General features: G+C 36.5%; 1 pseudogene; it reads left to right on the top strand.

The window, feature by feature from the left end:
• Positions 1 to 25,758, top strand: part of LOC114756523 (uncharacterized) — a 123,180-nt pseudogene that overhangs the window by 11,887 nt on the left and 85,535 nt on the right.

Genomic DNA, 25,758 nt, shown 5'->3' with positions numbered 1-25,758 from the left:
TGCTTTTGAGATCTTCTTCTAGTAGGAAAATTAATACCATTGTGTTAAGGGTTCAATTTACAGGAGTGAAGGTGTGAGAAGTGTCAGAAACTGCTGGAAATTCGTTTATCAGGTTTATCAGAAGAAGATGCCGTGGCGGATCTCATCAGACGTCGCAACACCCTTGACAGCAGTGATTCTGGGACAAGAGCTGCGACAAATTTCATCAAGTACAGCAGCACCTACCCAAATTTGGCTTGGGAGTTGTCTCTGTAATAGACGCCGCAGCAGATTTGAGCAAGTGCCGTGGCGGATTACACATACTTCCCTCTTAACTTCGTGGCTTTTCTCTGATCTCTTTCTTTTGTCTATTTGCTTTTTGGCATTTATTTCTTTAGTCTTTCCTCTTATTCCTTAGTTGCATATCCCAGGATAAGAACCTTTTTCCTTTTGATTGGGAAATCAATAGAACTCTAAGGCAAATTAGAAAAACCAAACAAATAACTGAATCTAGTAAGCAACCTATATTGAGTGAACCTTTTCCTCAAGTTGAATCTCGCTCTTCCTCTGAATTTGAACCTACTTTAAGAGGGTTTATAGACAATCATTTTGTGATGGATCAAGATAATAACAATGCTCATACTGAGAGAGGTGATGGTGCAAATAGACCTCAAAATGAAAGACAAGCTGAAAATATTCTTCATAATGCCAACCTTCAATTGAATAGAGATGAGGAGAATAGGAGCATTAGAGAAATTAATAACTCAAGTGTGAACTATGATCCATGTGGTTTTTATAACTTTGAAGCTGATTTTGAACTTAAGGGTATCTTGATTAATACCTTACCAAGATTTCTTGGTCTTGCAGGGGATGATCCATATAGACATCTTCAAAACATGCATGCTGTTTGTTCCTCTATAAAGCCTCATGGTGCTCAATTGGAGGATGTGCTAAGGAGAGCTTTTCACTTCATATTAGAAGGAAATGCTAAGGAATGGTTGCAAGGTCTACCTCAACACTTCACAACACTTACATGGGAACAACATAAGAAGGCCTTTCTGGAGAAGTATTTTCCTGCGTCAAGGACATCTAAATTGAGGAAGGCTATCTATGGAGTTCAACAAGATAGTAGAGAGACCTTGTATGAGTATTGGACGAGATTTCTAGCCATGCTTTCTATATGTCCAAATCATCAAATCAGCAAGTCCAATCTAGTCCAGTATTTCTATGAGGGCTTGCTATCTCATCACAAGAACACAATAGATGCTGCAGTCTATGGTTCACTGTTTGATTTGACTCCTCATAATGCTTGGGAATTATTAGAGAAGATGGCTAACAACAACCAACAATTCGGCACAAGGGATAACCAATCTGTTAATGAGATTTTGAGGTCAAATCCTATTAACTTTGACTCTCAATTTGCTGCCTTGTTAGAGAAGATGGACAAGAGAATGACTAGGATGGAGCAACTCTTGTCAAGTAAACAATGTGGTGCTGTGGGAACATCACAAGCCTTGGTAGCTCCCTCTTGTGACTTCTGTGGTTCCATGATGCATTGGACTGAATCTTGCCCTTCTCAGTTTGAAGAAGTGGCAGCCATGTATCAACAAAGATCTAGTCAATATCAGCAAAGAAATCCTTTCTCCAACACTTATAATAAGGGGTGGAAAGATCATCCTAATCTTAGATGGGGAGGAGGGGAGAACAACAAGGAGAGGTTCATGCAGAATAAGTTCCAGCAATGTCAACATTCAAAACAAGCTATGGTTCCTTCCCAAACTGCTCAAGAAGTTAGTAATTCAAGGAATGATGATATGACCCTCTTGTTGAAAAGCATGAACAGTATGAGTGCTAACATTAGTGCTATGGCATCTCAAATGGACAGAATTGATAAGTATACTACTGCATCTGATGCAAGGATGGCTACTATAGAGAATAGGGTTGAATAATGGGAGACAAAGGCTTCAAACTTGTCTAACTTTCAGACAATTTCAATAATTTTCAAGCAAAAACAAGTGGAGCTTTATCTTCTAATACTGTGATTAATCCCAAGTCATTGAATGCCATAAATTTGAGAAGTGGAAGGAAAGTGACATTCAATGAGAATGATGAAGAATCTGACTTGGAGGAAGATCACTACACTAGAGGGAATTCTGTCCCAAAAAGAAACCACCGAGTGTGGAATCTGAAAGCTTAAGAGAGAAGCAATTATTGCATGGAAGAAAGGAAGCCAGATCTAGAAGTGTAACTACTGAAGGTTGCACAACTCAAGCTGGTCGTCCTTCAGTTCAGATTGATAAAGAAGTCCATGAAGCACCATTAGGAGAGAACTTGGAGCAATCTTCTTCAAGAATTTTAGAGCCTAACCATGACAGAAAAAGATGGAACAAGATAAAGTTGAAGATTCTCACATGAGTAACAAACCGGGAAGTAAAGGTAAAGAGGTAAGCTTGAAAGATCTACATTTCCCTAAAGCTTTTATGTTTGGGCAGAAGGTTGCAAAAGAAAAACATAATAAAGAAGTCTTAGATTTCTTTAGTAAAATAGAAATTAATATTCCCTTGCTGGATTTATTGAAGAAAGTACCTGAATATGCAAAATTCTTGAAAGACATTTACACTAACAAAAGAAAGTTTAAAACTAATGAATTGGTGCAAGTTGGCCCTAATGTTTCAGATCTTTTTAAAGCTCAATTACCTGTGAAATGCCAAGATCCAGGAGCTTTCTCCATTCCTTACCACATTGGTAAATTTCACATCTCTAAAGCTTTGCTGGATTTAGGTGCTGCTATTAATGTGATGCCAAGTTCTGTCTACTATGCTTTAGGAGTTGAAATCATGAAACCTACAAGTGTCTTAGTGCAACTAGCTGATAAGTCTATTAGGAATCCCAAAGGAATCTTAGAAGACATTTTGGTCCAAGTAAAAGACCTTGTATTTCCTGCTAATTTTTATGTGCTAGATATGACTAATGAGGCCATAAGTGAAAGCACATTGATTTTAGGTAGACCATTTCTAAGAACCGCCAATACCATGATTTGCATGAAAGATGGGATTATAAAAATGGAATTTGGTGGTCAAGAAATTCAATTTAATATGTATGAGATGATGAAGCATCCACATGAGGATTATTCTCTGTTGGGGCTTAATATGATTGATTTGTCACTTGAAAATGAGTGTGAATCTATTTTTGAGCATGATAGCAATGATGATATTGAAGATTCTTTCGTTTCTTTCTCTTCCATATATTCTCCTTCATCTTCTTTTTCTTCACACCAAGATGATGTGTCTAGCATTGATTCTAAAATTGATGGCTGGCTTTCCACTTGGAGTGAATTGTCTTCAGTTTCATCCATTAAGTCTTCAATTGATGTTAATTCCACACTGACAATTGATGAACAACTTGCACGAAGATTGCTTGTAGATTTCTCAACAGCACAAGAGACTGAATCAATTCCTATACAAAAAGAGGAAGGTGAAGGGCACAAGAATCATGATTGCAAGGCTAGCTCAACTCTTATGGACGAAGCCCTATTCAAGGAGCATGAAGCTGAACTTTCTGAACAACAAGATTTTTCTTTAAATTCTTATCATATTTTGCATTCCAATCCTGTTTACAAGTCACTTGATCTTAATTTCTTTAATTATGTAGAACTAGAATATCTCTTGGAAATCATGCAAGGTGCAGCTACTCCCAAACCTAGGAAATTAGTCATGACACCAACCAAATTTGCTGAAATATGCAGCATCAGGAGTGCTCTTTTGCAATCTATTTTTACTTGTGAAATTAGAATTCCTCAAGACTATGCTGTACCTAATTTTGAGTTTTCACATGGATTTACAGATGTTTTAAATGCATTATTGCATGGACCCATTAAGGAGTGTTGCTCACATGAGGATGGATGCACAACTGCAGTTTTTGGTGTTGAAGCTTTGAAGCAATCTGAAAATAATTGCACTGCCTTAGAGCTTAAGAAACTGATACCCTCAGTAGTTTAACCTCCTGAATTGGATTTTAAACCCCTGCCACACCAACCAAATTTGCTGAAATATGCAGCATCAGGAGTGCTCTTTTGCAATCTATTTTTACTTGTGAAATTAGAATTCCTCAAGACTATGCTGTACCTAATTTTGAGTTTTCACATGGATTTACAGATGTTTTAAATGCATTATTGCATGGACCCATTAAGGAGTGTTGCTCACATGAGGATGGATGCATAACTGCAGTTTTTGGTGTTGAAGCTTTAAAGCAATCTGAAAATAATTGCACTGCCTTAGAGCTTAAGAAACTGATACCCTCAGTAGTTTAACCTCCTGAATTGGATTTTAAACCCCTGCCATCAACACTGAAATATGTATTTTTAGCTGAAAATAAAAGACTACCTGTAACACCTTATGTTTATACCAATTAACTTTCCTTGCGGAAGCATTTGGAATCACTTTTGAAGGCTACAATTGATGAAAAATCAAGTTTGAAAATTTTCATTTACGGGTTACTATTCATTGTCACCTTAAAATGTGACAAACTTCGAAAATTCATAACTAATTGTAGAAAAATTGAAATTGAGTGATTCCAAGTTCTACAGAAAGCTCTTTGGATAAAATTTTGAGGAAAAATAGTTTCTGAACTGATTGCCTTGAAATTCGAGCTCAATTTCCTTTGAAAAAGTTACTGTTCATTTGGTCATTTTCGGATTTTACTGTATTTTTGCCTAACTTTGGAAAGGCATAACTTTCTGCTCGGTTATCGGAATCGGGCAAACTACCCCTCATTTTAAATAGAAACATCAGATCTCTTTGCTTGCCAAATCTTATGACCTAACTCACTCGTTTGATAGGTCAAACTGAGCTACAAATTCACTGCTCCAGGACTTACGTTTTATCCCTTAACATCTCTTTAATTCTTTTTATTTCTTTGGCATACATAACATGGCCTTACTCTTTCCCGTTCATGCTCATACACTTTCATTTATGCCATAAATATTATAATTAAATACATGGTATCATTGGCATCCATAACATAGTTCACAAAAATAGTAGAATTATACATATATCAACAGTCTCATCCATTAACAAGAATAATTCTCCGCTTACTTCTCCTTGCTTCTCATGCCATTATTGCCCATCATTGACTGACCTAAATGGTTGGTTAGGGAGGGGTGAGATTCGGGAGAATCTCAGTAGCAAACACTACCCATAAGCATGCAAGACATAATGCACATGCATGACATGTTATAACATTAACACATGAATGCCATGGAAAGTAAGCTAAAGCATTTCATGCTTCCATAACATATTGCCAAGGCAAAACATAACATAAACTTGCAAACATAACTTTGCAAACATTTCATCATAGCTTAGTCACATCATGGCAACACAATCACATCATGCAAGCATACATATCAAGCACACAGTATAGGTAAGTTCACTACCTTGTAACATGGCTTTCCCCTTGCTTTTCCTTTGCTTTCCTTGTCTTTCCAACCATGTGGACATTCCTCAACATCACCAAACATCCTCTTGGATGTTCCAAAGGTCCTAAACATAGTCACATTGATCATACAAACCATTAGGACCACTAGATTACATAAAGTTCAAGACTAGCTTTCTTGAACCTCAACCCTTTCTCTTAGTCTTAGGGTTTTCTTTCCAACTTTTCTAACATAAATCTTATCATTTCCCATCCTTAAGATCCATTTCTTGTCAATTAGGACCACTTTAGATGGCCTTAGATTCAAGAATACCAAATCTGGAAATTTTGCTTCGCGGGTACTGTTCACGCAGAATTTCCAGAATTTTTGCTCAACTTTGAAAATTCATAATTAATTCTAGAAAACTCCAAATTGAGTGCTTCCAAGTCTCACTGAAAGATCCTTAAGTTAAATTTAAATGAAAAATAGTTTCAGGAACCAGTTCTACGCCGAACAGTACCGGAACTGTACGGAACTCGAAACTCTTCCAAAAGTTCAACACTGTTTCCAGATTTCAAACCCTAACTTTGAAAAATCACCATAAATCGTACACATATCCAAATGAAGTGTTCTATCTATGGATTTAAAGCTCACAGAGTGTACTTTAAGCATGCAAAATTTCAGAATCAGATACGCACAGTAACTAATCCGAAATAGGCATAAAATCAGGTGCTATAACCACCACATACCGTGTTTTAGAGTTTGATCTGGCTTGGAACCACTTGGCCTTTCTTTCTCCCTCTTCTTTCTCTCTCTAGAAACCATTTTGCAAGAGCTTCCCCATGGATTCCTTATGCTTGGACGAAATGGTAGGGAGGGGAGGGGGTATTTATAGAAAAACAGACCGAATCTGGACCGTTGATCTTAAAAATACGTGGCTCGATCTGGACCGTCCATTTTCTCTTTTGATCTTACGGTGACAAGTGTCCTATGACATCATGCTTACCTCATCATGATGACATCATGCTTACATCATCAAGCCACATGTCTTTAATCCGACCGCACACGTGCCTTGCATCCGACCGTACACGTGTCTTCCATCTAGCCGTACACGTAATATTTTCTTTTTCTCATCTAACCGTACACTTGTCACTTTTATGTCCTTTCATCATTTATGGCATTAAAATAGGGAGAAAATAAATGGAAATTCGTGCAAAAATATCTCCTTAATTATTTCTCCACCTATCAAGCCAATCTTGCACCATATCAGATACTTTTCGGGTCCTGACTTACCCTGTACCACCAGGACATGTTCTGACACTATTTTCTCATCTTAATTAAGTACATATATGGTGCCACCTTAGAGGAGCATAGATGAAAATAATTAGCTCTACTGACAGGCTACTTAACCTTACTGAGTCATGCAGTAGAGATTTCGCTATAATGGGTAGACAAAAGACTGTCTAAAATATTCCCATACTGCGTTCTGATTTTTATGCTGTCCATAAATATCTTCTGGTGACTCAGCATGATGACTCGTAGGTGTCATGATTACGCTTGATGACTCAGCATGATGACTCGTCGGTGTCATGATTACGCTTGCTGACTCAGCATCGTCATGATGGCTTTTAGATATTTTCTTTGGTTTTGTCTCCTATTTAGGGGACAAAATTATTTAATATTTGACTGGAGCATTTTATTCAGTCCAGAGCTCCAAAAATTCATCCAAAAATATCATAAAATTCCTCCTATTCTAGAGAAAATCTGTGAATTTTCTCAGGTCATAACTCAACCTATAGCCCCACTTAAAAATCATTCTTTAAAATGCCTTTTTTGGGCACAACTGGCTTTTAAGTATTCTTAAAGCCATTTTGCTTGTCTTCTAGGGATGAGACTAATTTTATAATTTTCTACAGTCTCTTAGATCATACATCCCCATTTTACCATAATTTTCTGAGGTTTCCTTATGACTCAAACAATTAAATCTACCTCTACATCTTAAATTGAGCCATAAACTTGTAAATTCCTTTTAAGTTACCTCAGGGGTATTTTCATCATCTCTCTTCACAAAAGAGTCTTAGAATATTATTTCCCATTTTCTGGGATTTTCTTAGAATTTTCTAAGTACTTTCCATTTTTACCCCTGATGGCCGTAACTTTCTGAATTTACGGTTTTACCCCTGCTTAGGCTCAACCTCATAAAACAATCTCTTTGAGGCTTCTAACTTAACCTTTGGTCTGTATCTAGCCTCTTTTCTCTTTCTGGGCCTTTGAGACTTTACTGGAGCCTCTAACTTTGATTACCCTTTAGCCCCTTAAAACATTCACTTTGCAGTTTAGTCCCTAAAACTGCTTTAACTTTCTTTCTCATCTTTAAGACCTCTACTAAAAAGGGGTCTGGTAGCCTATCTCATTTAGGCTATTTCTGATACTTCTAGGCCTAAAAATCAGGATGTTACAATTCTCCCCCTCTCAAAAAATTTCGTCCTCGAAATTCCGAGTCAAACCTCTATTCTTACCCTTAATGAGAGGTTAACTAAGGAGAATATCCCCACTTATACTAAATTTTGACCTCTTCAACTTTTCATTATACTCATTTCCAGGTTTCAACCATGGTTCCATACTTACATAACTTGTCGTTCTATACTTTTCTGTCATTTACATGAGCATGGCCTTTGCTTTTAAGCATTTTGTCACCACTGCTCACCTTCTTCCTCTCCTTTAGGCTCATTCTTTCATAATAATACCATGACAGTGTGCCTGTCTTCATGGTATTTTACTACACCATGGCATTTTGGGTTCTCTTAATACAACCTTTATCTATTCTTTGCTGTATACCTTGCCATTCCTCTTTACTTTAAGGGCATATCTCCTTTCTTTCATTCATTGACTAGAACAGAATTGAGCTCAGTCTAATCAACAATAAAGGTGTCTGGAACAAGTCAAGGGTACTCTCTCTATATTAGTCCACCGCTGAAGGAGATTTCACTATCTTAAACTCATCTCTGGTCATCGTCTTCCCAAAGAGGTACTGTACTCTTACCCTTATGGCTCAGACACTTTCTCTTAGGCTTGGTCTTTCACGACCTTGGGAGCTACTGCGCTCTACCATAAGCCTTTTCAGGATCCATCATGACCCTAGAATACTATCATCAATCTGAACCATCTTAGGATCTCTAGGAGACTCTAGACCATAGAGTTGAGTAATAAAATAAGTCACCTCCACTCAGCTAGTAACTTGACTGATTATTCCCCAAGACTGATCACAGATATCAGTATTGTCTTCTTAGGCCTTACTCAATCCTTTCTGTCAACTCTTGGAATTCTTAGCCTTTCCATATTTCTTTAGCCCTTAGTTTTAGCTTCCTTAGGTCACTTTCCTTTCTTTGTGCCTTTCGAATTCCTAGGCACTGGCTCATCTCTAGGGCTTATTAACTTGCCATTGTATCAATGCCAGCCTGTCTTGTCTTAGGACTCTACAGTCCTTGCTGTCTCTTAATAATTTGGACAGCTTCGGGAGAGGACTTATATCATCACATTCTCATTATCCTTCAGTATCTTGTAGTACCCTGTTAAGCTCAAAGAGCATCTGTTTGCATATCACGCTTCTATTGTCTTAACCAGTTTCACTCTCTCTCTCTGGGGTAAGGTTCGTCCTGTGCCTTGCCTCGGCTGCTTCTACTTTTCTTGTGGGAGGACAAATTGCTTTAATTGAAGCATCATCAACTCAACCACTTGCTTTCTGTTTCATTCCTTCAGAGGATAGCTTACTCTTACTAGAGCAGCGTCACTCTGATCTGGAGAACCACTTCCCAATCTTAGAGAGGTACTTCATGGTCAAGACTTCGCTTATATACAATCTCTTCTAGGGTACACTCCTTGAATACCATATCCCCATTAAAGGGAGCCTCTCCACTAGATTATTCAATCATGTAGGCAATGGCATCTATCTATAGGAATCTCATCTCTTAGATTCCTTAATGGCCTATGTACCATGGTTGCACGCTCTCAGATGACTTAGGGACATAAAAGAATATTGTTTAGTCCCTAACATTATCATGTATCTAAGCATCATCGAGCTCTAGGTATTACTAGGAACTTGCTTATCTCTCTCTGTTCATTAGTTCCCAATGCAACCATCCACTATCATGTTTTTATTCATTTCCTTTCATCTCTATCCTCAAGAGGGATCTTGCCTCACTTTACTCTTTCTAACTTTCTTTACCTCTTGACCAATTATTCTTATGGTCAGGTATTGATCACCATATTCTCATCACATTACACAGTGAATATTTAATCACTTTGCTGTGTGGTATCTAGGTCTGGCACCTAGGTCATCATTGACCCTTCATTCATTATCATCTAATCTCTGTCCCTCTTGGTTCACTATCCCTTAGGGATTTCTACCTCTATTCAGGGATTTGAACAAACCTCAAACATCTCATCCTGTTACCTTGCCTCTATCGAGGTCACATCGATTACTTAAGGTACAGGTTGACATTCAGTTCCCTTACTAGGGCATTGACTTATACCTTTGACTGGCTTACTGTACCCTTAACCATTCATTTCTATGGTCATATGCTAATCATAAACTGACCATATTACACAACAGGCATTGACCATTAAAACACCTCCGTTGTGTGACATTCCAGTCAGGCACCTTTAACCAATCACCCGAGGCTAGGTTGTCACCCTGCTTCCTTATTTGGGTCTAGACTCCTATTCTTTACTGGCTTACCATAATCTTAGCCATTACCCTCTGGAGACGTCTTTCAACTTTAACTCATTCCTTGGTCAAGCTCTTTCAGCTCAACCATTCCTCTCCTGAGGGGGAGTCTCTTAGCAACGACTACCTATTTCTCAGGTTACTCTCTATCATTCCTTACTTCTCTTCTATGTCTATTTCTTTCGGAGAAAACACCTAAGCTTTCTGTAATCCAAATGACCAAATAAATTTATTAATGAACAGTGTAAATTATTTTCCTCAAAATTCAGAGCATAAAAATTTTAAATTTAAAATTTGTTCTGGTTGCCAGAACCATTTGCTCTGATACCAAAAATGTAACACCTTATGTTTATACCAATTAACTTTCCTTGCGGAAGCATTTGGAATCACTTTTGAAGGCTACAATTGATGAAAAATCAAGTTTGAAAATTTTCATTTACGGGTTACTATTCATTGTCACCTTAAAATGTGACAAACTTCGAAAATTCATAACTAATTGTAGAAAAATTGAAATTGAGTGATTCCAAGTTCTACAGAAAGCTCTTTGGATAAAATTTTGAGGAAAAATAGTTTCTGAACTGATTGCCTTGAAATTCGAGCTCAATTTCCTTTGAAAAAGTTACTGTTCATTTGGTCATTTTCGGATTTTACTGTATTTTTGCCTAACTTTGGAAAGGCATAACTTTCTGCTCGGTTATCGGAATCGGGCAAACTACCCCTCATTTTAAATAGAAACATCAGATCTCTTTGCTTGCCAAATCTTATGACCTAACTCACTCGTTTGATAGGTCAAACTGAGCTACAAATTCACTGCTCCAGGACTTACGTTTTATCCCTTAACATCTCTTTAATTCTTTTTATTTCTTTGGCATACATAACATGGCCTTACTCTTTCCCGTTCATGCTCATACACTTTCATTTATGCCATAAATATTATAATTAAATACATGGTATCATTGGCATCCATAACATAGTTCACAAAATAGTAGAATTATACATATATCAACAGTCTCATCCATTAACAAGAATAATTCTCCGCTTACTTCTCCTTGCTTCTCATGCCATTATTGCCCATCATTGACTGACCTAAATGGTTGGTTAGGGAGGGGTGAGATTCGGGAGAATCTCAGTAGCAAACACTACCCATAAGCATGCAAGACATAATGCACATGCATGACATGTTATAACATTAACACATGAATGCCATGGAAAGTAAGCTAAAGCATTTCATGCTTCCATAACATATTGCCAAGGCAAAACATAACATAAACTTGCAAACATAACTTTGCAAACATTTCATCATAGCTTAGTCACATCATGGCAACACAATCACATCATGCAAGCATACATATCAAGCACACAGTATAGGTAAGTTCACTACCTTGTAACATGGCTTTCCCCTTGCTTTTCCTTTGCTTTCCTTGTCTTTCCAACCATGTGGACATTCCTCAACATCACCAAACATCCTCTTGGATGTTCCAAAGGTCCTAAACATAGTCACATTGATCATACAAACCATTAGGACCACTAGATTACATAAAGTTCAAGACTAGCTTTCTTGAACCTCAACCCTTTCTCTTAGTCTTAGGGTTTTCTTTCCAACTTTTCTAACATAAATCTTATCATTTCCCATCCTTAAGATCCATTTCTTGTCAATTAGGACCACTTTAGATGGCCTTAGATTCAAGAATACCAAATCTGGAAATTTTGCTTCGCGGGTACTGTTCACGCAGAATTTCCAGAATTTTTGCTCAACTTTGAAAATTCATAATTAATTCTAGAAAACTCCAAATTGAGTGCTTCCAAGTCTCACTGAAAGATCCTTAAGTTAAATTTAAATGAAAAATAGTTTCAGGAACCAGTTCTACGCCGAACAGTACCGGAACTGTACGGAACTCGAAACTCTTCCAAAAGTTCAACACTGTTTCCAGATTTCAAACCCTAACTTTGAAAAATCACCATAAATCGTACACATATCCAAATGAAGTGTTCTACCTATGGATTTAAAGCTCACAGAGTGTACTTTAAGCATGCAAAATTTCAGAATCAGATACGCACAGTAACTAATCCGAAATAGGCATAAAATCAGGTGCTATAACCACCACATACCGTGTTTTAGAGTTTGATCTGGCTTGGAACCACTTGGCCTTTCTTTCTCCCTCTTCTTTCTCTCTCTAGAAACCATTTTGCAAGAGCTTCCCCATGGATTCCTTATGCTTGGACGAAATGGTAGGGAGGGGAGGGGGTATTTATAGAAAAACAGACCGAATCTGGACCGTTGATCTTAAAAATACGTGGCTCGATCTGGACCGTCCATTTTCTCTTTTGATCTTACGGTGACAAGTGTCCTATGACATCATGCTTACCTCATCATGATGACATCATGCTTACATCATCAAGCCACATGTCTTTAATCCGACCGCACACGTGCCTTGCATCCGACCGTACACGTGTCTTCCATCTAGCCGTACACGTAATATTTTCTTTTTCTCATCTAACCGTACACTTGTCACTTTTATGTCCTTTCATCATTTATGGCATTAAAATAGGGAGAAAATAAATGGAAATTCGTGCAAAAATATCTCCTTAATTATTTCTCCACCTATCAAGCCAATCTTGCACCATATCAGATACTTTTCGGGTCCTGACTTACCCTGTATCACCAGGACATGTTCTGACACTATTTTCTCATCTTAATTAAGTACATATATGGTGCCACCTTAGAGGAGCATAGATGAAAATAATTAGCTCTACTGACAGGCTACTTAACCTTACTGAGTCATGCAGTAGAGATTTCGCTATAATGGGTAGACAAAAGACTGTCTAAAATATTCCCATACTGCGTTCTGATTTTTATGCTGTCCATAAATATCTTCTGGTGACTCAACATGATGACTCGTAGGTGTCATGATTACGCTTGATGACTCAGCATGATGACTCGTCGGTGTCATGATTACGCTTGCTGACTCAGCATCGTCATGATGGCTTTTAGATATTTTCTTTGGTTTTGTCTCCTATTTAGGGGACAAAATTATTTAATATTTGACTGGAGCATTTTATTCAGTCCAGAGCTCCAAAAATTCATCCAAAAATATCATAAAATTCCTCCTATTCTAGAGAAAATCTATGAATTTTCTCAGGTCATAACTCAACCTATAGCCCCACTTAAAAATCATTCTTTAAAATGCCTTTTTTGGGCACAACTGGCTTTTAAGTATTCTTAAAGCCATTTTGCTTGTCTTCTAGGGATGAGACTAATTTTATAATTTTCTACAGTCTCTTAGATCATACATCCCCATTTTACCATAATTTTCTGAGGTTTCCTTATGACTCAAACAATTAAATCTACCTCTACATCTTAAATTGAGCCATAAACTTGTAAATTCCTTTTAAGTTACCTCAGGGGTATTTTCATCATCTCTCTTCACAAAAGAGTCTTAGAATATTACTTCCCATTTTCTGGGATTTTCTTAGAATTTTCTAAGTACTTTCCATTTTTACCCCTGATGGCCGTAACTTTCTGAATTTACGGTTTTACCCCTGCTTAGGCTCAACCTCATAAAACAATCTCTTTGAGGCTTCTAACTTAACCTTTGGTCTGTATCTAGCCTCTTTTCTCTTTCTGGGCTTTTGAGACTTTACTGGAGCCTCTAACTTTGATTACCCTTTAGCCCCTTAAAACATTCACTTTGCAGTTTAGTCCCTAAAACTGCTTTAACTTTCTTTCTCATCTTTAAGACCTCTACTAAAAAGGGGTCTGGTAGCCTATCTCATTTAGGCTATTTTTGATACTTCTAGGCCTAAAAATCAGGATGTTACACTACCAGTGATAATCTCTAACTCTTTGACTGATCTTGAAGAGTCTCAGTTACTTGCTGTTTTGAAGAGGTATAAAAGTGCAATTGGGTGGTCTCTAGTAGATATTCGTGGTATTAATGTTTCAATTTGCACTCATAGAATCTTGTTAAATGAAAATGCAAAGCCCATAAGGTGTCACATCCAGCATTATGATAATTAGAGATAAGAAATATTCTCAAATTATTGAGGATTAAAATGATAAGGAGAAGTCAAAGGATTTTGGTGGAAAATAATTACAGTAATTTTCCAAGCCAATTATAGGAAATTGACTAATTAAGGAAAATTGGTCAAATGTAAATAAGGAAAAATATTTCTGAGCCTTGGAAAATTAAGAAAAAATAGGGATAATATCCTTTGAGGGTTATATGAAATTATAAAGTTGGTTTTATGACCAAATTACCCTTAGAGAAATTATGAGAGAATTAAAGGGTGATTTGGGCTAATTAAGGGATTTTATTTGGAAAATTCCAAATAAATATTTTTAAGGGGAATAAAATTTCAAGAAAATTCCTATGAGATCCCAAGGAATTATAAGGAATTATGGAATTAAATGAAGACCCTCAAGTATCCAAGATTTTTCCAAATAATGATAAAAAGTGAAAAAATCCCTAAAGAGAAGGAAATTAATTTTCCTTTTTATTTAAATATTAGGAAATTAATTTTGAGACAAAGAGGGCAATTTGGGAAGATAATAATGAGGAGAATAAATTAAGGATCTGACAAAAAATAATTACAGAGGCTAAGCTACTGTAATTATAGAAAAGAAGTTAAACTCAAAGCCTAAAGTATACTGATAAAGCAAGATTGGTGTCTTGCAAATCCAAGGGATCCTATTGAGCCATGTGTCAAGCTCTTGAAGGAGAAGATTTGAATTAGCCAAGTGTCATTCCATAAATGGAGAGGATCTTGAATTTAGTAATTAATTTCATTTGGAATTATGTTAATTAGGAAAGAGGAATCAAGACTTAGTAGGGTAATGACACTTGGACAATCATTAAAAAAGGTGATTGGGATATTATGAAGCATTAATCAAGCTCTTCTCTCCCCTAATTTCAAATGCTCAATTCGGCCAAGGAGGAAAAGGGAGAGAAAAGAGAGAGTTTGAGAGAAAACAAGAAGAAAGGGAGCACCTTTGGTCATTCAAGCAAGCTTTCAAGGTTAGATCTTGGTTCTAGAGGTGTTCTTATTTTGTTTTCTTTCCTTTTTATGGTTAAAAATCTATCTCCTCCCTCTCTTGATGTTGACCGAACTGATTAATAAAAAGGGGAAAGAAGTTTTGATCATCACACTTGCTAAGACACAACAACACAAGCTAGATCCTAGTGTTTGCAAGTAAGTTTAAGTTGTTTTAAAGCATTTTTATGGTTGTTTTCTTGAGCTTCCATTTCGGCCAAATGAGGAAATGAACCCTAGGATGAGTTTTTCATTGTTTTAAGGTTCCATGATGCTTAAAATGAGGAATGGTGTAGGGTAGACTAAAAGGAACAAGTGTTGGAAGCTTTAAAGCAAAGTTGTGATTTTTGGTTTAAACCCTCTAGTGGTTCGGTCAAGGTGTGGCTGGAAGAAGCAATTTTATTTTCATAAATATAAGCCCATTTTTGGAATCTACATGAAAATCCATGTAGGATTAAGTCAAGAAGTGATTTTTAGGGTTAAAGGGAACTAAGTTCAAAAATAGTGAACAAAGGAGGGAACTTTATGGTTCAAAAATCATTTTGATGTATGTTCTTGTTTTTTTCATGGTTGGATAATGATTATGGCTGCCTTTGTTGATGGATTATATGGTTAGGGTTTGATATTTGTCAAGGGAAAGAGGAGAAGGAAGAAAAGCTAAGACTTTTAGAGCAAGGTAGTAAGTTAAACCTAGCTACTATCACTAACTAGCATTGTTGATTATTGTATGGTTAATTACTATTATTATGGTTGAGCTTTCTTGATTGTTATGTAGCTGCTCTTTATAATATCTTGCTTTGGCCTTTGCATGTTTGAGTTTGCCAAATGATAAGCATGTTAGTTCACCAATAGTAGATAATATGATCATGCATAATAACGATGCTTGCTTGGTGCTATAGTTGGTTAATTTGCTACTGGGATTTTCAAAAATCTCATCCCCCAAAAATAATGTAAAATTTTAAGGCCTGAATCTTCCAAGGGAAAGCTGCAGATTGAAGGCTAATTGTGGGGTTTAGCCACAAAAATTCGTGAGCTCATTTTGGTTATATAAATATTAAACTAACAGTGCTGGAAGCACACTGACACTGACTGGTTCACATGAATTTTTGATTATACTCCCAAATGTGTTTAATCATGAAATTTTTCATGATGAAAGATAACTTCCTGAGCTTCAAATTGATAGCTAATACGTTAAAAATGGCCCAGTATACAATTTATAATGATTTTTCAAAGTTAATGGACAGAATCTGGGAATAAGGGTTTTTGGCAAATGGACAGTGTTGCTTTTCTCAAAAACCTAACGCTTTCTCATAAGGAATTGGGCAATGAAATTATTTTTCCTTAAAAGAGGACTTAAATATATTTAAGTAGAATTTTGAATCACCACAATTGGATTTTTGTAGAATAAGTTATGAATTTTTGAAGTTAGGCCAGAAAAACTAGATTTTTACCTGATGAACATAAAAATCCGAAATTTAGCGTTTTTATGGTAAAAAGTGAGCCCAACACCATCCAATATGGTCTAAAATGATTTTGAAAGGAACCTAAGTCAATATAATAGTAAGGTGTGACATAAGGCAACCTTAAAGAAGACTTAACCCACTCATACTTGATGTTGTTAAAAAGGAAGTAACAAAGCTGCTTAGTGCTGGTATTATATACCCTATTTCAGATAGTGAATGGGCAAGTCCAGCTCAGGTTGTTCCTAAGAAAAGTGGAATCACTATGGGTAGGAATGAGAAAAATGAATTAATCCCCACTAGAATACAGAATTCTTGGAGTGTTTGCATTGATTATAGGAAGCTTAATGATTCTACAAGAAAAGATCACTTTCCCCTACCCTTTATAGATCAAATGCTTGAAAGATTAGCTTGTAAATCTCACTATTGTTTCCTTGATGGTTTCAGTGGCTATTTTCAGGTTCCCATTGCACTCCAAGATCAAGAGAAGACTACATTCACTTGTCCCTTTGGCACATTTGCATATAGAAGAATACCATTTGGACTTTGCAATGCACCAGGCACATTCCAAAGGTGTATGCTATCCATCTTTAGTGATTTGCTAGAAAATGGGATTGAGGTGCTTATGGATGATTTTACCATCTATGGAAATAATTTTGATGAATGGTTAGTGAACTTGGAAAAAGCTTTATCTAAATGTGTTGAAAAGAACCTTATCTTGAATTTTGAAAAATGCCACTTTATGGTCCAGCAAGGAATAGTTCTAGGTCACCTAATTTCTGAAAAGGGAATAGAGGTAGACAAGGCAAAGATTGAAGTAATTTCATCTTTACCTTATCCAACAAATATGCTTCCCTTGATTTCATTGATGAGTGTAAAATGTCTTTTGATGAGATTAAATCCAGATTGACTTCTCCACCTGTTTTGACTTGCCCTAATTGAAATTTACCATTTGAATTGTGTTGTGATGCCTCTAACAATGCAGTGAGTGCAGTTCTGGGACAAAAAGATGGTAAGGCTTCCAAAGTTATTACTTATGCTTCAAAACACTAGATAAAGCTCAAACTAGTTATACAACTACTGAAAAGGAGCTCTTCTCTATCATTTTTGCATTAGACAAGTTTAGACCTTACCTAATTAACTCTAAAGTCACTGTTTTCACTAATCATTCTGCTGTTAAGTATCTTTTCAGCAAACCACAATCCAAATTGAGGCTCTTAAGGTGGATATTGTTGATCTAAGAATTTGATATTGATATCAAAGACAAGCCTGGAGTAGAAAACGTAGTGGCTGACCATCTAAGTCGCTTACCAGAAACTACAAGGGGAGTAATTGATTCAGATTTTGTTTGTGATGAGTTTAAGGATTGTTTTGTTTCTGCATTGTCTCTCATGGAACCTTGGTATTGTCACATTGTCAACTTTTTAGTTGCTGGTCTAATCCCTTCTTTATTGTCTCATTTTCAGATGCAGAAGATTAAGAGTGAGTCTAAACACTATATTTGGGACCCTTCAATCCTTTGGAAGGTATGCAACGACCAAATCATTTGAAGATGTGTGCCAAATGAAGAATTCCAAGACATCATGCATGCTTGCAACTCTCAAACTTGTGTAGGCCATTTTAATGCTCAAAAGACTACAAGGAAAATATTAGAAGCTGGTTTGTATTGGCCATCACTCTTTAAAGACTCTTATGAGTATTGCAAGAATTGTGATATTTGCCAAAGATTTGGTAGCCTAACTAAGAAACATGAATTACCCCAACACCCAATGCTTTTTTATGAGGTGTTTGTAGTATGGGGTATTGACTTTATGGGGCTCTTTCTTCCTTCTATGGGTTTTACATACATCCTTCTTGTAGTTGATTATCTTTCATGATGGGTAGAGGCCATAGCAACCAAAAAGAATGATGCTGCCACTGTTTTAAAATTTCTAAAAAAATAACATCTTTTCTAGGTTTGGCATCCCTAAAGCAATAACTAGTGATAATGGAACTCATTTTTGTAATAAATTACTGCAAGGGTTATTCACTAAGTATGGTGTGACACATAAGACATCCACACCTTATCATCCCTAAAGTAATGGACAAGCTAAAAATGCAAATAGAGAAATCAAGAAGGTGTTGGAAAGAATAGTTAAACCATCTAGGAAGGATTGGAGTGCCAGATTAGATGATGCTTTGTGGGCATATAGAACTGCATTTAAAACCCCCATAGTGAAGGGAATTGAAAGACGACGCGCAGCGGAAATCAACTTAAAATTTTAAAACTTTCAATCCCTTGCCCGGATCTACCGATCGCGTTTAAGTCAGGTAGTAAGAAGCATTACCTTCGGTGTTTGATTTCCTGGTGGCTCAGTGATTCCGCCGTTCAGGATGCCTCTGCTCGCCTCCTTTGTCGTTCAAAGTCGACAACTCCGGTTGGCTTCCTCTACCGGTATCCACACGAGTAGCCCTCAATCTCGAACGACGTGCTAGCGTCTATGTCCATCTAGGGTTTTCAAAAATCCGTCCTCTCTTCTCACTTTTGGCCGTCCCTTATCTGCTTAGTGCTTTTTCACTCTCACTCACCAAAACCCTAGCTCCCTAATATCGAATATATAGGATGCTATAGGTATTATGAATGATATTTAATTTCGAAATTAATCCTAAATTAATTCCGAAATTAATACAATATCAAATATTGCATAATCAGATAAGAGAACAATTAAATAAATACGGTTTATATTAAATCCGTCTCACAGATTTAATTCACCTATTTATTTAATTCAAAAATAAAGATATGACGGAATTAATTTACATAGATCTAATTTATCCTTATAAATTAAATCTAACAATTAATATCTCTTATATTTATATAATATATATATACGAATTTATATATATATATACACGTCCACCCTATATTATTCATTGAATCTAGACATATCTTAGATTCAATGAATCTGGACATCATAACTCGCGTTGGGCCATTTTGTGTGCGACCCTATAGGCCCATATAAAGTTGGCAGTGGGCCATTAACTATAATGACTCACAAGTCGTAAGCGTTCTCTAGCAAGACATCACGACTACCCAAAACCTATGAGGATCATTGAACGATGCAACCTTTCATACAACCATATCGCGTCCCTTTTGTCACATGACATTTTGGTCATGGATGAGGCATGGAGAACGTCATCCTCCTATTCATGACCGTTACTTTCTTGATCCCTGAGTAGTCTGAGTATAGAAACGGAACTACTTTTCCATTACAGTATGGCCATACATTTCTCAGACTCACTCATCGAGGGGCCCAGTAATATCTCTCTACGAATGTGAGGGACAAATTCCATCTTGACCATTCACATTCCTCCGCATGAAAAACCACTAAGCCTGAACATAGTCTTTATGATCACTCGGTCAAAAGTGACTTTTGACTAGGTCAAAGCTGAGCTTTTCTCATGTAGGAATCCATGACGATCTCAGGTCAAAGGGCACAGTGACATGGTTTAATATGAGAGAAGCTTATGACTTAACCCATGCAGCTCTCTCATAGCGGGTCGGTCCAACACCTTATACTCTTACATGTGCCTATGACTTTAATTTATATCTCTATATATCTTTAAAGTCATACTAGTCTTATTTCATCTCTGCTCCCACATAGATGACTGACCAGGGACATTTAGGATAAATCATGAGTTATCCAAGGATGGTTATCACAGTAAACATGCAAATAATATGATAACGTAATTAATAAATTGATAAATCAACAATGTTCATAACATAATGATTGGCCCCTAGGGCACAATTTCCAACACATAGGCATGTCTTCTTATAGGTTGGTTTATGGTAAAATGTGTCACCTACCGGTTGAGATTGAACATAAGTCTCTTTGGGCTGTAAAAGCATGTAACCTTGATTTTGATTCTGCTGGCATAGAAAGGTTATTGCAACTGCAGGAACTTGAAGAGTTGAGACTTGAAGCCTATGAGAATTCCAAGTTTTACAAGGAGAAGACAAAGATGATTCATGACAAGCCAATTCTAAGGAAGTCTTTCAAGGTTGGAGATAAAGTGCTGCTGTACAAGGCACGATTCACATTTAAACCTGGAAAGTTGAGTACTAGATGGGAAGGACCATACTTGGTCACTAAAGTGCACAATTTTGACATGATAGAGTTGCTAGATGAGATGAGTGGTAAGACTTTCAAGGTCAATGGCCACCTACTCAAAATTTACAAGGAGAATTTTGATCCACCATAATCTCAGGTTGTCCCCTTCCTTACCTCACATACCTTAGTCTATGTTTATTTGACTTTTATCATGCTTGAACTTCACTTGTGAATAAGTGTGGGGGAGGGGCATGACCCGTAGCAAGTGTAAGTTATTTTCAGTTTGTTTTGTGTGTTCCGTTGTTTTTGTCCATTATTCCTTTCCCCACTTTTCCTTACTTATCTTTTGTTCAGATTTGTATTGAGGGCAATGCAAGGATCAAGTGTGGGGGAGTGAATGCTGTGTTTTTGTGTGTTCTGTGTCTTTTATAAAAACCTAAGTTTTTCAAAAACTTTTTGAAGGTTTAAGCTTGTTTCAAGGGTTTAATATTGCATTTGTGATTAATTTTGACTTGGAAATTAATATCATGAAGTGAAATTTTCTAATGCATAGAGATTAAGCATGATGTGTTCTTTAGCCGAAGTGAATGAATATAGAAGATAAAGCCTAGTTGGAAGGATTCTTTGGGCCTTTATATTCATTTCTTTTATGTGTAGTCACTTGTCTCTTATACTCTCTAGAACTTGTCTTAGTTCTTAATCAAGACTACATGTAACATTAGTACTCTTGAATATGATTGAGGCCTTCATTCAAATTAGCTACTTAGACCAAACGGCCAATCCCTACATGATTTATCCTTTGTTGTCCATTTGAGCCTTTTAGTTGAATTTTCCATTCATATAACCTTTCTCATATAGGAATGCATATTTCATTTCATTCATCCCTTGTGGAATTCACTAGCATTATGATGGATTCAATTGATGGATTGATATGAGGAAGTTGATACTTGAGCATGGGTGCAAAAAGAAAGAATGAATGAAGAAAAGAAAAAAGAAATAAGAAAAAAAGAAAACGAAAAAGATAACAAAAACTGAAAAGGAAATGAAGAAGGCAAATAGACAAAAGAGAAGAAAAGCAAATAAAGAAGAGAAAGAATAAAAATACCCTTGCAACTTTAGAGTTCAAGATCAAGGAATCGAACCTTCAATTGAACATTGCTAATGCTATTGAATTCTACCCATTGATTTGCACTTCATACTCTCCTTCATATGCATTCTTGTGCATTACCTTCCTACCCTTATATTACAAGCCACAAAAGTCCTTTTGATTCTTGAATGCTCATGTATTTGAGTGGTAGAGAGGTAGAACTATTACAAGCATATGGTAGAGCATTTGAACAAGTAAATTGAGTGAAAGAACCTTAAACACTTGTGAGTTGAGTGATATACTGATTCCCTTGTGTGGTCTTCCATATTTTGTTCACTTAGATTAAATCACATATCATTGCTTGATTTCTTTGCATTAGAATATTCCATGAATTGATGTTGGTTAAAGAATCATTATTGGTTGCATTTGTAACTTGAATTTTTGAGCTTGCCTATTCCTTATCTTTCATCCTTCTCTTTCACATTATGTTTAGACTTGATTTGCCCAGGAGTGCAAAAGCTAAGTGTGGGGGAATTGATAAGCCTCATTATTTGCATATATTTCTAGCCCTAAACTTATGCTTTTGCCATTTATATTTACATATTTTGGGTATAATTAGCTTTCATTATGCATAAGAGTTGGTGAAGGAAGTTGTGAGGTTTTCTTTGTGTTTTTGCATGATTTTATGTGATTTTATTATGTGTACTTTTGATCCTTGTTTGGTGTGAATCTCAGGGAGCTTCACTAGCATTCTTTCCATTCTGTCATAGGCACCACGGTGGATAGTTGAAGGCGTCACAGCAGATTTCCAAAGATACTCTCGGTCATAGGTGCCGCAGCGAATGATCAGAGGCGTCACGGCAGACCAAGTTTCACAAGGAGCTCAGGATCACTAATTGAAACGACACCGTATAGGCTAGGCGCCGCAACGGATATCACAAGGCGCCGCGGTGTATGATGAAAAACTTCAGATTTAAATACAAAAGCTGCGTGCTTAAATGGGAGGTCCTAGATTCAGTTTTTCACCCTCCAGATCACCGATTTTCTCGTTCTCTGCCTTCTCTCAATTCTCTCTCCCATTTTCATCCAAATCCATTATCTTCCACTGATCATCTATGAATCTTTCATTGATTCTTGTTGTTTCTACTGCAATTCAGAGCATGAGTGGCTGAATTCCTAAGTTCTCCTAGCAATGAAGCTGACCTGAGTTCATGGAGCTAAACAGGGAGTCTTTTCAGACCTGATTTCCACTGTCTATTCTAAGATTCATTTGTATCAGTTAAACATTTGTGATTAGAATGAAAGTTGAGGATTAGATTTATGTTTCTTGGAATTTAGATCTGATTGAACATCCAGATGTGAGTTGTGTCCTTTGATTCAGTTGAATAGAGGATTCTCTGTTAATTTTTAGATCTAATTCGTTTTACTTAGACTGTTGTTCTATAATTCTTAATTTTGACTGAATGATTTTGATGATTCACAATTGTGGTCATCCTTAAAGAATTGCAACTTGCTTCTTAAGTGTTCTTGTCAATTGATTTTTCTTCTCTACAGAGCAAGACAATGAATCTAGTAAGATAGTTGTTATTGACCTGTGTTTAGAGAGATTTGAGCAGTAGCTAAATCTATCCATTTGATTAACTCTAAGAGACTCCAAATTATAAGATTGAACAAGGAAGGAAGGATGAATTGCTAGGGGAACTACCATCTCTTATCTGAATCTTTTTTGCATTTTAGAACCTTTACTGTTACCTTTCAATTGAATTTATTTCTTGCTTCGATTTCTCCATTCTGAAACTCAATCTTTTACCTTGGTAATTTGATAATTAAAGGGAATTGTTAAGAGTTGAATTCCAACTTAAGGTTCCTTGAGAAGAATGACCTAGGTATTGCCTCACTTGCTGCATTTTCCTAGTATAATTTTGATTACCTAGCGACAAGGTTCATCAATACATCCCATCAAAATCCTTCCTTTTAAAAATTAATATAGTGTCCAGGGGCTTCCTCTAATTTTCATGATTATTTCATAATTTTTGGGAATTTCTAACATATTTTTCAAAATTATGTAATCTGGCCCGTAACCTTTAGAGAATTATATTTTTGTCTCGACACTATCTTAATTTTAAGAATTGTGTCCTCCCATATCTTTCTATTATTCTGGCCCTTAAATGCCTAGGAATATCCTTACTTCTATTTACTAGATTATTAGATGTGACAGTAAGGCCTAAATAAATTATTTGATGTTTCTCATTAAATTTATTTGATATTTATCATTTATTCATAATGTGATGTTTTTTTGGTTGAATTTACTTGATGTTTCTTATTCTTACATTTATTGGTTGTTCTTTGCATAGGAAATGGACAAATCTGGTCAACAGGGTTCTGTCGACAACAGCTCCTTTACCAATAAGAAAAGGGGTAAAGGGCCGACCCATATGAAGAAGTTGGCTTTGCATGATGAGACCACACAGCCCATGAGGATTACAATAGAGTTTGATGAAGATTTGAAGGTTGTTGGTCCTGAAGGGACTTAGTTTGATAGTTATGTGGGCTATCTAGCATGTAGTAAGATTGGGATTAACATTCCTAATTGGAGAATGATAGAGGAAGAAGTGAAGAACAAGTTTTGGGAGGATATTTTAGCACATTATAAATTCTTTTATCTATTAGTTTCAATTATAATTGATTATTTACTTCTAAGTCTATTGTATTGTATTGCACCTCATATTTGATATTCCCGCAACAGAGGAGATGAAACACCATGTGTTAAAGTAACTTGATAAACAATAGAGAGATTTTAAATCCATGCTTACAAGGGAGTATCTCTGTGGTAAAAGAAAGGGCGAGAATCCTGAGGATCGATACTCTTTTGTTAGTGATGAGGCATGGGAGAGGTTTGTGAAGCAACAAGAAGGCCTTGCATTTCAGGTTTGGTTTCTTCAAACTTAGTTATTAATGAATTTATATTTTATTTAACTAAACTAACTTCGTTGAATTTGTTTCATTGTCATAGGCATTGAGTAGGAAGAATAAGCAAATATCTGGGCTAAATGCGTACTGATTGAACCTAATTGTTCTATGTTATTTCATATCATTTTAAGGGTATTTATCATAGATTTTGGCTCCTTTTGATGATAATTGTGCTTAATTTAGATTAAGAGTCCTTGCTTTGAGTTAGTGTCTTTTTGAGGTTAAAATTGTCATAATTGGTTATTAATTGTATTCAGTTGATTTCTAGGACAATTAATGCTTCAAATTGTTGCTTTTTATTGTAGGACACTTGAGAATTGGAGCCAAGATCAAAGACCAAAGGATGACACAACACAAGATCAAAGTATCAGCACTAACACAGTTCGCCGCGGTGCCAAATTGAAATCTCACTAGTAATCTCTCGGGCAGAGTTCGCTGCGGCCAACTTATAGCTTCGCCGCGGCAAAATCACAAGATTAGGCAGAGCTCCTCTCGGGAATGCTTCACCGCGGCGAAAGACTCATATCAGCAATGCCAGATCCGGATCAGAACGTGAAAATGGAGCCTCTAATCATATGATCCGACCCATATGGACCCTTTAAACCCTTAGAAACCCTATTTTCGGGGGAGAACTCCATTCTATCATCTCCAACACCTCTATTCTCTCATCTTCTTGCCTCTCCACCTCCATCTTCTTCCCCATCCATTTCCTTCACCTTTCCTTCACTCCATCTCATTTCCTTCCATTCCCAGCTGCTATGGTTGACAGATTCACCTTAGTTGGAGTTTTTCTTGAAGCTGTGGAGGGCTAGGGTTTATCAACTCTTGAAGATGGTGGAGTGGCATGAGTTTCCAGACTTCAAAGGGGAGTTTAGTTTCAATTTGCAATTTTTAGCTATGATTTATGGCTTTCTAGGTCTAGGAGTTGTAATTTCTTAATTAGAAACTTGGGATTGATACTGTAATTATTGGTTAATGATTACATTTGTAATTTGGATTGATTGGTG

The sequence above is a fragment of the Neltuma alba genome, unplaced genomic scaffold (genome assembly GCF_004799145.2).
Source record: "Neltuma alba isolate B1F8T4 unplaced genomic scaffold, ASM479914v2 tig00010421_pilon, whole genome shotgun sequence".
In the NCBI taxonomy this organism is placed as follows: domain Eukaryota; kingdom Viridiplantae; phylum Streptophyta; class Magnoliopsida; order Fabales; family Fabaceae; genus Neltuma; species Neltuma alba.
The sequence above is the reverse complement of the archived record's forward strand: the minus strand, read 5'-3'. Positions and strand labels throughout refer to the sequence as shown.